Below are 10,419 nucleotides of genomic sequence, written 5' to 3'. Positions count from 1 at the left end.
TAGCACCTCGGTGGTTTAAGGAGAGGATGTACCACTGTGGATTCCCACAGTTTATAAGATGAGGCAGGAAGATCTTGATGACTCATAAGCACTGGTCTCTCTTTGTTGTTTATTATCCTTAATGCCATGGTTTTCCTTCTTTTGAGCATGTTTGTGTACTTTAGACCATGTCTTCATTTTGTCAGGACAACGTTGTGTGTGGTTCCCACACATGGGAAATGTTGTTGACTGCGTCAAGGCTGTTCTCTATTCACTTGCAATGAAAATAAAATAAAATAAAGCTCTGGGTGGAAACGAGGGAGGTTTCTAACTACACCACATCCTGACACACTGACTGTGGGTCACTTTTCCATCACATGCATGACAGCATCTAAATTACCCTGCTCCTCCAGAGCTGGGCCCATGGCTGGTGTAACGGAGTCTGGCTTTGCTAACATGCTTTTTCGAAGGCTCTAAGTCTGTGGCCAGGTTTCTTTGGGGGAAGTAAAGACTGTTAAAGTGGTTTAAGAGTGGGTTTCAAGACCAGGATTCAGTTCTGCTGGAGGAAAGGCAGCCTGTGGAGAATTATTGTGAAGGTAAAAACACTGAGCAGGCAAAGAATTCAGAACCCCCTCTCATCCACTGCTTAACCTTCTCTCATGCCACCACTTTGTTGGTATTTAGGTGTGACCCAAATTCAGACATGGGTCTGCTGCCATCATATGCAGCTGCTCATGTGATTTACAACAACAGTTACCCTGTGTTTTAAATCTATGAACTGGCGAGAGATTTACTTGCTCCGGGAGCATTATATCATATGACAGACTCCCCCTGTGCTTCCTAAATGGCACCTCTGACAATAAACACTCATCTGTTGCTCGCTTGATCTCCGCCCCCCCCCCCCCAGCCAGTTCTTCTCTTGAGGGGACACTGCATTTTCTCAACCCTCAAAAAGCCGCATTTCACAGGAAGGATCTGAAACCTGTGGGACCAGAGATTCTCAGAGGACTGGAGTCAATATTTGAACTATTTGAAAAGCAATTGTAATAAACAGATTACGCTAGTAGGACTGCAAGAAGTTTTGTAAGGAGGATTATGCGAAACATTGCAGAGAAGATTATGAAGAGAGTTATTAGTTAAGGACAATTAAAAGTAATAGAGAAATTAAGAAATGTAGATTAAGTGATAAATGTGCTTGATGGAAGTTCAAAACATTGTATAAGATAAGAAAGTATGTTATATTATTTTTGGAAATTATTTGTAAAAATCAATTAAAATATTAAAAAAACAAAACAAAACAAAAAGCAGCATTTCATCATGAGAAAATGCAGCTTCTGCACCCTTGCCTGCAGTTGGCCTGCCCTCCCTGCTTGTTATAGGGATTTTGGCTGGGTGAGTGTCAAGGTCACCTTCTCCTAGTGGAAAGTGTCTTATACATGGCTAGTGATGAGTAGCATAACTCCATCTCCACCCCTCACCCACATGCCTACATTATTCATTTGTGACCTTTTGCAAATGTTAACCCTCCCATATGTATTTGTGATCACAGCAAACCTGAAATAGATACTAAATATATACAGTATACAGTTTTCTTATTGGCCAGTGCCCTTGCATAGTCTATATCGGGGTGGGAATCCTGTTGCCCTCCCTGTGTTGTCAGGTTTCTTCTAGACGGTTGCTATTTTGGAGGTTGGGATCCATTCATGCACTGGTAAATTCAGGCTGTGCAGTGAATGTGGATTTGGACTCTTACACAAGGAAGCCCTTCTCCAGCATGGAAGATGGAATGCACACCTCCCCTTTAAAACAAGGCATGTCAAAAGAAAACCAGTGGGAGTGCTATCCTCCTCCCCCATCTCAGAATGTAAAAGCTGTATCATAACACTAGGATCGCACTGGGGTATGTAATAAAAGGAGCCAAGTATCTTGACTCAGGGACAGAAGGACAGAAGTACGGCATTGTTTGCTTATTATATTTCAAAAACCACCCTTCTTCCCATAGGAACTCAGGGCAGTTTGCAGCAGGATCAAATAAAATACCACTAACAGTTAAAATGTTTAAAACAAGGTGCCAACATTTTTAGGTCAAATTAAACAACAACTATCTCCCCACAGCTTATGCATTTCAAAAATCTACCCTTACACTACTGCTTCAGACATATCTCACCCAATGGAAATTAATTAATTAATTTCCTAACATTTATACACTGCTTGATTGTAAAAACAAACAAACAAAAAAAACCCAACCTCAAACCTGTTGAGCATTGAGCAGCTTCACAGAGAGCTAAGTGGAGACAACCACTATTAAGAAAGCAACTGCTAATTCTTGTAGCTAAGAACAATCTCATGATGATTGTCTACGAAGTTGACTATACCTGTGATTTTTCTCTGACCATGTGATGATGTTAATGCATTTCCCAAAGACCACAAGCTTTAAAAGGCAGTTGCTTTGAAATTCTGTTCCCAGTAGGACCCAACCCCTAGGGGCTGAGGCGCCTTTGCCCCCCCCCAAAATAATTGAGGGGGCTGCCCCCCCAAAAGTTGATGGGCATTGCTATTCAAATGGTGTGGGTGTGTGCCACATAATGTGATCTATTATGCAGGGTGGAGCTTTCCTGTGCCCCCAATATTTTATTCAAGTTGGCACTCCTGTCGGGTCTTATCCTCTGGCTGTTTGACCCTCTCATTTTCATGCTCAGGAATGCTCTCCATATTGTCAAAAACTTTGTATTTTGTTCACTGGAAAGGAAGGAAGGAAGGAAGGAAGGAAGGAAGGAAGGAAGGAAGGAAGGATCATGTGGCATTAGGAAGAACTCCTGCTGCCATTTATATGATGCTAATTTGCTGTGCAAATAAAGTCTGCTCCCTTTGTTATTTATAGGCCCCCCCATGCTGATGCTTTTGTTGTCATGTGCTGGCCTCATGTTGATGCACAGTAGTTCCTTGGAATCAGTACTATTGCTGCGGTTCTGGGTCAGAAGATCTGAACAACAGCTGGATTTGGCTGCATCCCCAGGCCTACATGTCTGCAAGAGGAGTGTTAAGTACGGTCCCCTAGTTCACAAGACTCCCCCTTCAGCTTCCTGCCACAACAGGGTGTGTGGTACACAACTTCCTTGAGGTACTTACTGAAGAGGTTTGTATGTGTTCAAACATCTCACTGCTCACTTACCAGGGAATTTTACATCATTAAGAAGCAATTTTATCCAATCTTTTTTTAAAAAAAAAATACATATACATAAATAGCTTATTTCCTTTCCATCGCAGCTACGCTGTTATTTATTGCCCGCTTCCTCTCAGCCAGACGGGTTGGAAGAGTTAAAAGTTGCACTTCCCATGGAATGCACAGGATCTTGGTGCTGTCAGGTTCCTGCAATTGTTTCTGTCCATGGGTTTCCGTTGGCAGTTTATGACTCACAGCCAAAATCTGATCTGAAGTGGAAGTGGCCCAGGCTTTGTCAAAGTATACCTGCTGCTTTGGGGGAACCCAACTTTCATGTGCTAATGATGTGCAGCATGTCACAACAGAGGAGGGACAAAGTATGGTAGGAGGTGGACCTCTTTCCTGGCAGTAGCCCAACACCAATGATGCAAAAAAAATTCAGTGCAAGGGCCCTAACACTTGCCACCATTGAAAATATAATCAAAAACATGTACTAATTTATGTATTTTTTAAAAAAGGAGGCTAGTGAGCTGTCAGACTGGTACTGCACAGTGACAAAACCTTTCCAGTATTCTACTAATTCTGAGCATATCTGTTTCTGAGTACCAGGCTTTATATGCTAACGATGCATTATCCTGAGATATCAAAACACTGAGGAGCTGAATGGGTGGGTATGGCAAGGGTCAGAAGTTCAACAACAACAAAAGGAAAGCACCTCAAAGAACTGGCCTGTCTTAAAGATGTACACTGGGTGTGTTTAGAAATGTGTTCAGAAACAGGAGTGTTAGCAGGAGTGTTCATTGGTAGTGTCCTTTTCTTCTAATACTATTGGGAAGTTTATAGTATCTACGGCAGTCTATCAAGGAAATAGTATTCTTTGGCGACCACTTGTAGCCGAGTAAGATTGTCTTCCACGAACACGGTCTAAACAGTGAGTCTGTAAGTGACTGTGGAGGCCAATTCTGGATCCACACATCCTTCCACAGTGGGGACATAGGTTTCAGGGCAGGAGTTGATCACGGTGAGGGTTTGCCAGGAGTGCCTTCCTCTTAGCACATTTCTCCCCTTCGTCCTGAGTTTGGGGGTCTTCAAAGTCCATGACACCTTTGGTAAAGGCCGTTCTCCAATTGGAGAGTTCGCAGGCCAGTGTTTCCCAATTGTCGGTGTTTGTGCTATATTTTTAATGATTTGCCTTGAGAGAGTCTTTAAACCTCTTTTGCTGACCACCAGCATTACGCTTTCCATTTTTCAGTTCGGAATAGAGTAGTTGCTTTGGAAGACGATCATCAGGTATCCGCACAACATGACCAGTCCAACGAAGTTGATGTTGAAGAATCATTGCTTCGACACTGGTGATCATTGCTTCTTCCAGTACACTGATATTAGTTTGCCTGTCTTCCCAAGTGATGTGTAAAAATAGTATAGGATGACTTGATCAACGGAAGCCAGTGATTCTGCTTACATTAATCTGAATTTGCAAAGAAGCAACTGTAAACTAAACTTTTCAACTGGCATTCCTTTTTAGAACATTCTGCCTTGACCTTTAAAACACACACACACAAACACCACTTACAATTTACTTGTTTTACAAGAAGAAACATTTGCTTTTTAATGCAGCAATTGGTGCTTGCCTTCAGCAGTAGCTGTTACTCCAGATTATTTGACTGAAATCTGTAAAGTTTTATGGTCCCTTTGGGGCAGGAGAAGCTTGGCAGTTCTCTGTGTCATGCAGGAGGTTATTGTCATTAGGAAGTAAAGCAAAATGCAAGGGCAATTTATCTCTAGGCAAGCCATTTGGGTGATGCTCCTAGAAGGTTGGGTTCTTTTTATGTGTGACATATATTGGCCCTCTTGCATTGTCTGAGGGGAGGCCATCATAAGCGCCCAGCATGAAGAATGACTCTCTTCCTTACCTTCTAGCATTAACTGTGTCCCCCTCCTTCCACTCCCTGCCAGGATTCTGGCATTTGCTCTTTCGGCTATAAATTATTTACAGAGGAAATGCTGAGTCAGGAAGCTGATGTTGTAGAAAAACGTTAGTCGAGCTATGAAACTCAATACAAGCTAATTGAAAGCTTCCTGCGCTGCAGTTTTGCCCACTCTTTTCATTCATGGGTTTGGCTTGTCATTCAGAACCTGACACACTTGGGATGGGGGTACGAAAGTGAGCAAAAGTCATCACTCACAGCGACCTTATCCGGGGAAGCTTGTTCCAGGGCAAGGCAGGAGTTGAATGCCTCACCTAGTATAAAACACTGGAGTACGAAATGCTCCCAGCTGCAAAGGGAAGCTGATTTTATTTTGCTGCTGTTGTCATTATTAACATATTTGCATTTAACATTTGACATATTAAAAATAACCATACTACATAGCCTGTAGCTTAGCTTATTTCAACATTTAATAGATAATGCCAGAAGTAGTAGAAGTAGTAGTAGTAAGCAGGCTGTTGATTGAAAATGCATCATTGCTCACCACTGATGAATCATCCATTGATCCTTTACCTTTCATAATTGTCCTATACTGTACAATGACATTATGCTTCTTTGCATTCATTTTGTCTATATTTCCCCTAATAATGGGTACGGATTAATTGTACCCTGTGCCTTGTTATTCCAATATAATATAAGCAGGTTGCATTTCTCAACATAGTTTTTCTCCTGTTGTTTTCCTTCTCCAACCCTAAAAAAATTCATCAACTTAACCATACAGATTATTATTATTAACCATTCTTCTGTAGTGGGCGCAGGGTCTGGCCTCTCCCATTCTTGACAGATGGCTAGTCAGTTAATGGAGGAATAATTATTTCTAGTTCTTCTTGAGGTATCAGTTCTTTACAGTATGCAAATAATACAAGCCAAGGGTCTTTTGGTCATTGGCATCCAATAATGTTTGTTTGTTTTAATTTCTGTCAAGATCTCATCCTAGTACTTAACAATCTTTGAATGGGTCCGAAAAAACTGTGCTGCTATGCCTGCTTTATATTTTTGTTACAAGGCAATGACAACTCTTGCAGATTCAGTTACGGCATTGGCATATATTGATTGTTCATCCTGGAAGTTGCTAAATGAAAGGGCCGCTTTGATTAAAACTAACTTAAATTAGATGCAGATGTGACCAGATGTGGTAACTTTCTAAAGCTGAGAGCTAATAAAACTTTACTGAATAAAACGTTATGAGGCTAACCTTGAAAGAGATTTTCTGCTCCTATTGATACCAGTCACAACTTATGCCACAGTTCTTGGCATATTGCAGGGGTATTTCTAAAATGAGATTATGACCTACACCTACCTGGCCCCATAAAATCTATCTTCTGTTGTGAATATGGGCCACTGGTGCATGCGGCTGGTGTTTTGTCATGAATGAATCTTACATTTTAAAAAACATTCTGGTTCATTTTTGTAAGGGGATATGTTTCCCTCTGTTTTTCAGGGAACAAACCTCTCCACCATCAGCTTTTAAAAATATGATTGACGCTGAGGGGAGAGAGTATTAGCATGTGTATTTATTTCTTCACTCAAACAAACAAACAAACAAATTGTTTAAACTTGGTTGAGACATTCTTAGCTTAATAGCTATCTCAGGAAAGCAGCAACAAGATTCAATTGGCAGTAGTCCAACAGTAGAAAGAAGAAAGTTCACATATTTCAAAGGTTTCTGAAACTTTAACATGAGAAACCTTCAGTGGGGTTCAGGTTTACATATTTTAGCTGGCAATGTTATTTTCATACTGTGCAAGCAGGAGCTCTGTTCAGCTGTTGATGAATTTCAAAAAATATTTTTTTTATTTCCTAAATTGTTCATTCACAATGTAACTTCTGTTTGTTTGAAGTGAATGTGTGGTTGAAGCTGCTGTCCTGCTCTTAACTGGGATTAAGATCCAGTGACACACACTGGTAGACATAGGTTGGATTGCAATGTAAGGCTGAGATCCTATACACACATACTTAGGAGTAATCCCCGCTGGATGCGATGGGACATACATACACACATGATTGTGCTGTTCACTACATGCCATCTTCCAATTTAGTGTGCAAAGGATTGCAGCCTCACCCCAGGTTTTGTAACAGAACTGAGTCACTCTCCTAATATATAAATGGCATCTCAAGACTTTCAATGGATAGGCTGGGAATTGCTGGGATGGATTTGCACATGTCCACATGGAGCAACGCGAGGAGAGAAGCTAGGGATGGGAAGGCAGATTTCCTTATTTTTATAAATGGAAGAATCGGAGGGAGGTTTATTTCAAGCCTGTAGTTGCTGAGTGCTAATAGAGGTGTCAATGCAGGAAGTTTTTTTCTAATGACATGGGGAAATGAGGAGAATTTTTATTCATCTCCTGCTTAGCACATACAGATGTATTCATAATTATCCCTTGCCTGAGGGCAGCAGGCACAGGTGGGTTCCAAAAGGGCTTGTACGCCTGCCAGATACCAGAGCCTAAAAGAATGATATGTAGACAATCGGAATGCCATTTAGTGAGCAAAGCACAATAAAACTCTGGAGCTCTCTTCCTGTCTCCGAAACCCATAAATTATGAAAATCGCACCTGCCTCGGGCCACGTAGATATTGTTTTATTAAAGTGGGAGAATAAGAAACTGCTGGGGGGGGGGGAGAAAGTGGGAAAGAGGGGGCAAAGCGGCCTAGGGCTTCTCCTCTGGCCCCGTCACAAAGTTGTTGGCTTATATTAATCCCATTTGTCATGATTGTACATTTCAAACTTCTTCTTTCTAGATGAGTTTGGTGTGAGGGCACGGCCTACGGTTTCGATATGGTAATGTGGGGGTGTTAGGGAGAAAGTTGGGAAGCTGGGAAGGCTGCAGAGGTGGGTGGGAATCACCTCAGAATATACCCAGACAGTCCAGATGTTTGAGATTTTTGGGTGCCCTGCTTGGTTCCTTCACTACAAGAGAGCATCAGTTGTTCCTGCAAATAAGACTGAATTTAATGGATGCCTCTAGCGTTATTAACATTTCTCGTTTAAGATGGTCAGTTATAGCGTAGCACTGGATGCGGTGGTGTGGAATGCTTTGGTTCCACGCAGCATTCAGCTGCGAGGCTTGGTGGTTTGCCTTCCTGCTTAACTGGCCTGACTGGTTTGCTTGCTGTGTGAGGCTAAATGCAGTTCAGAGCTCCCTGAGAAACAGAAGGACACCTTTGCAACATATAAATAACAGTACAGTCCGTTTGTGGAGGACGAAATGTGCGGACTTGCTCTCTCTTGTTGACAAGAAATGGAATTCTTCTGTGATTCTTGTTTGTTATTTTGCTCTCTGGAACATTACATACAGATGTAGAGGAACAGCCATTTAGGGGCTTATTTTAAAAGAAGTGATTTTTAAAATACTGTATCATAAGTGTAATGGATAGATTGTTGGACTAGGACCTGGGAGACCAGGGTTCAAATCCCCACTTGGCTATGAAGCTCACTGGGTGACCTCGGTCCAGTCACCATCTCTCAGCCAAACCTACCTCACAATGTTATTGTGAGGCTAAAATTGGAAGAGGGAGAAACATGTATACCACCATGAGCCTCTTGGATGAATAGTGGACTATAAATGTAATAATAAAAAAGAATTAAAAAGTAAAGCATCTTGTTCTTCCAGAGTTTGAGGTGTTTTTGTTTTCAAACAGCAAAGATAAACTCATAAGAGTATTTTCCAAAAGGTATTTTTCCTGCTGGCTTCTGTAATGTTTCTAATGATTTGTCCTTATGACTCCTTTCCTCCTGTTCTTTAGCTTCTGGCATTTTCTGTCTTACTATTTTATCCAGAAAGGATGATGAGAATTAGATTCGGGTCAAAGGGTACCTGCCCCATGTGCATACTAGTTATTTTCTCCTCCACCCAATTTGATGTAACCCTGTTGTGCTTGCTTGAAACGTTCCTTTTTAAAGATGTTGGAACTCTTTCGTTCACTTTAGAGGGATGCAAATGGCTCCCAAGGTGATTTCCCAGAAGCTTCTCTCAACATCCAGTAAGGAGAAGAAACTTGGGCAGGTTTAAATGGAAGAAGATGTCCTGCTACTCAGTTGATTGGAGAGATGCTGAGACCCATTTAAAAAACCCGATTGGAAATGTTTTACTCACAAAACATCTTGACCACTATCTTCAGGGATCAGTGGATGTGGCAGCTGAGCAGTTACATCAGTCTCTGAGGAAGCTGTTCACAAATATTTAATGCTCTCAAATGGGAAGGTTGCACTAGATTCAGTTTAAATCTTCCATATTCTTTAGTATTTTGGTGGGGTGTGTAGTAGGGGCAGCATGCAAGAGTAATGTGTCTTGTCTATTAAAACAAGGCCTCATGGGACTATTTACCACTTTTGTTTACCAGGTGGAAATGGTGGTGGCCATTTTTAAAATAAAAAAGGTGGAGTTTGGAAACTGGTGTCTCAACACAACCATAACAGAGAACACGGCCATTCATTTAATTGATTCAGAAAATGAGAGATATTTCAGAAGGGTTTCTCTTCCTCTCTCCCCACATTCTCAATTATTACCTTTTTTTTTTTTTACATGTATTAGAGGGCATAACAAAAGAGTTTTGGAAACATTATTTAGATTACATATATGGGCAAATGTACTTTGGGTAAAAAAGCACAGAAGCGATGGTAGGCCAAGTCCTACCTCTTACAGGGGAATAATACAGACACCATAGTGTTTATTACCATTGCTAATAAACTTGTGAGGTGGCTGATTTTGTTGAAAAGCACTGGCCACAGTACTAAAATTGCAACAGTAGAACTAAAATTGCATCATCATTTATATATGTGAACATATACAAAGATAGTATGGCTTGTCTGGTAGGGAATATTGAACTGAAATGTTCAAGACTACCATGTAGTTTAATGGGACATTAATAGGGGCCTTTCTTGACCTATGCCAGAGGTCAGCAACCTTTTTCAGCCATGGGCCAGTCCACTGTCCCTCAGACCATGTGGTGGGCTGGACTATATTTTGAATAAAATAAATGAATTCCTATGCCCCACAAATAACCCAGAGATGCATTTTAAATAAAAGCACACATTCTACTCATGTAAAAACACGCTGATTCCCAGACCATCCGTGGGCCGGATTGGGAAGGCGATTGGGCCGCATCTGGCCCCCGGGCCTTAGGTTGCCTACTCCTGACCTATGCCATACACCTGGCTCAAGACGAGCCACTATGAGTCTTTATGGAGTGTTGTGCTCTCCTCACCCCAAACCTCAGCCATTTAACTCAGCCTGTTCTCCTGTAAGATTTCTCTTCTTGCTCATTTCTTGTGCTATTTTATTGT

This window comes from Podarcis pityusensis (assembly GCF_964106645.2).
Source record: "Podarcis pityusensis genome assembly, chromosome: 2".
Taxonomy (NCBI): domain Eukaryota; kingdom Metazoa; phylum Chordata; class Lepidosauria; order Squamata; family Lacertidae; genus Podarcis; species Podarcis pityusensis.
Note: the sequence above shows the minus strand (reverse complement) of the source record.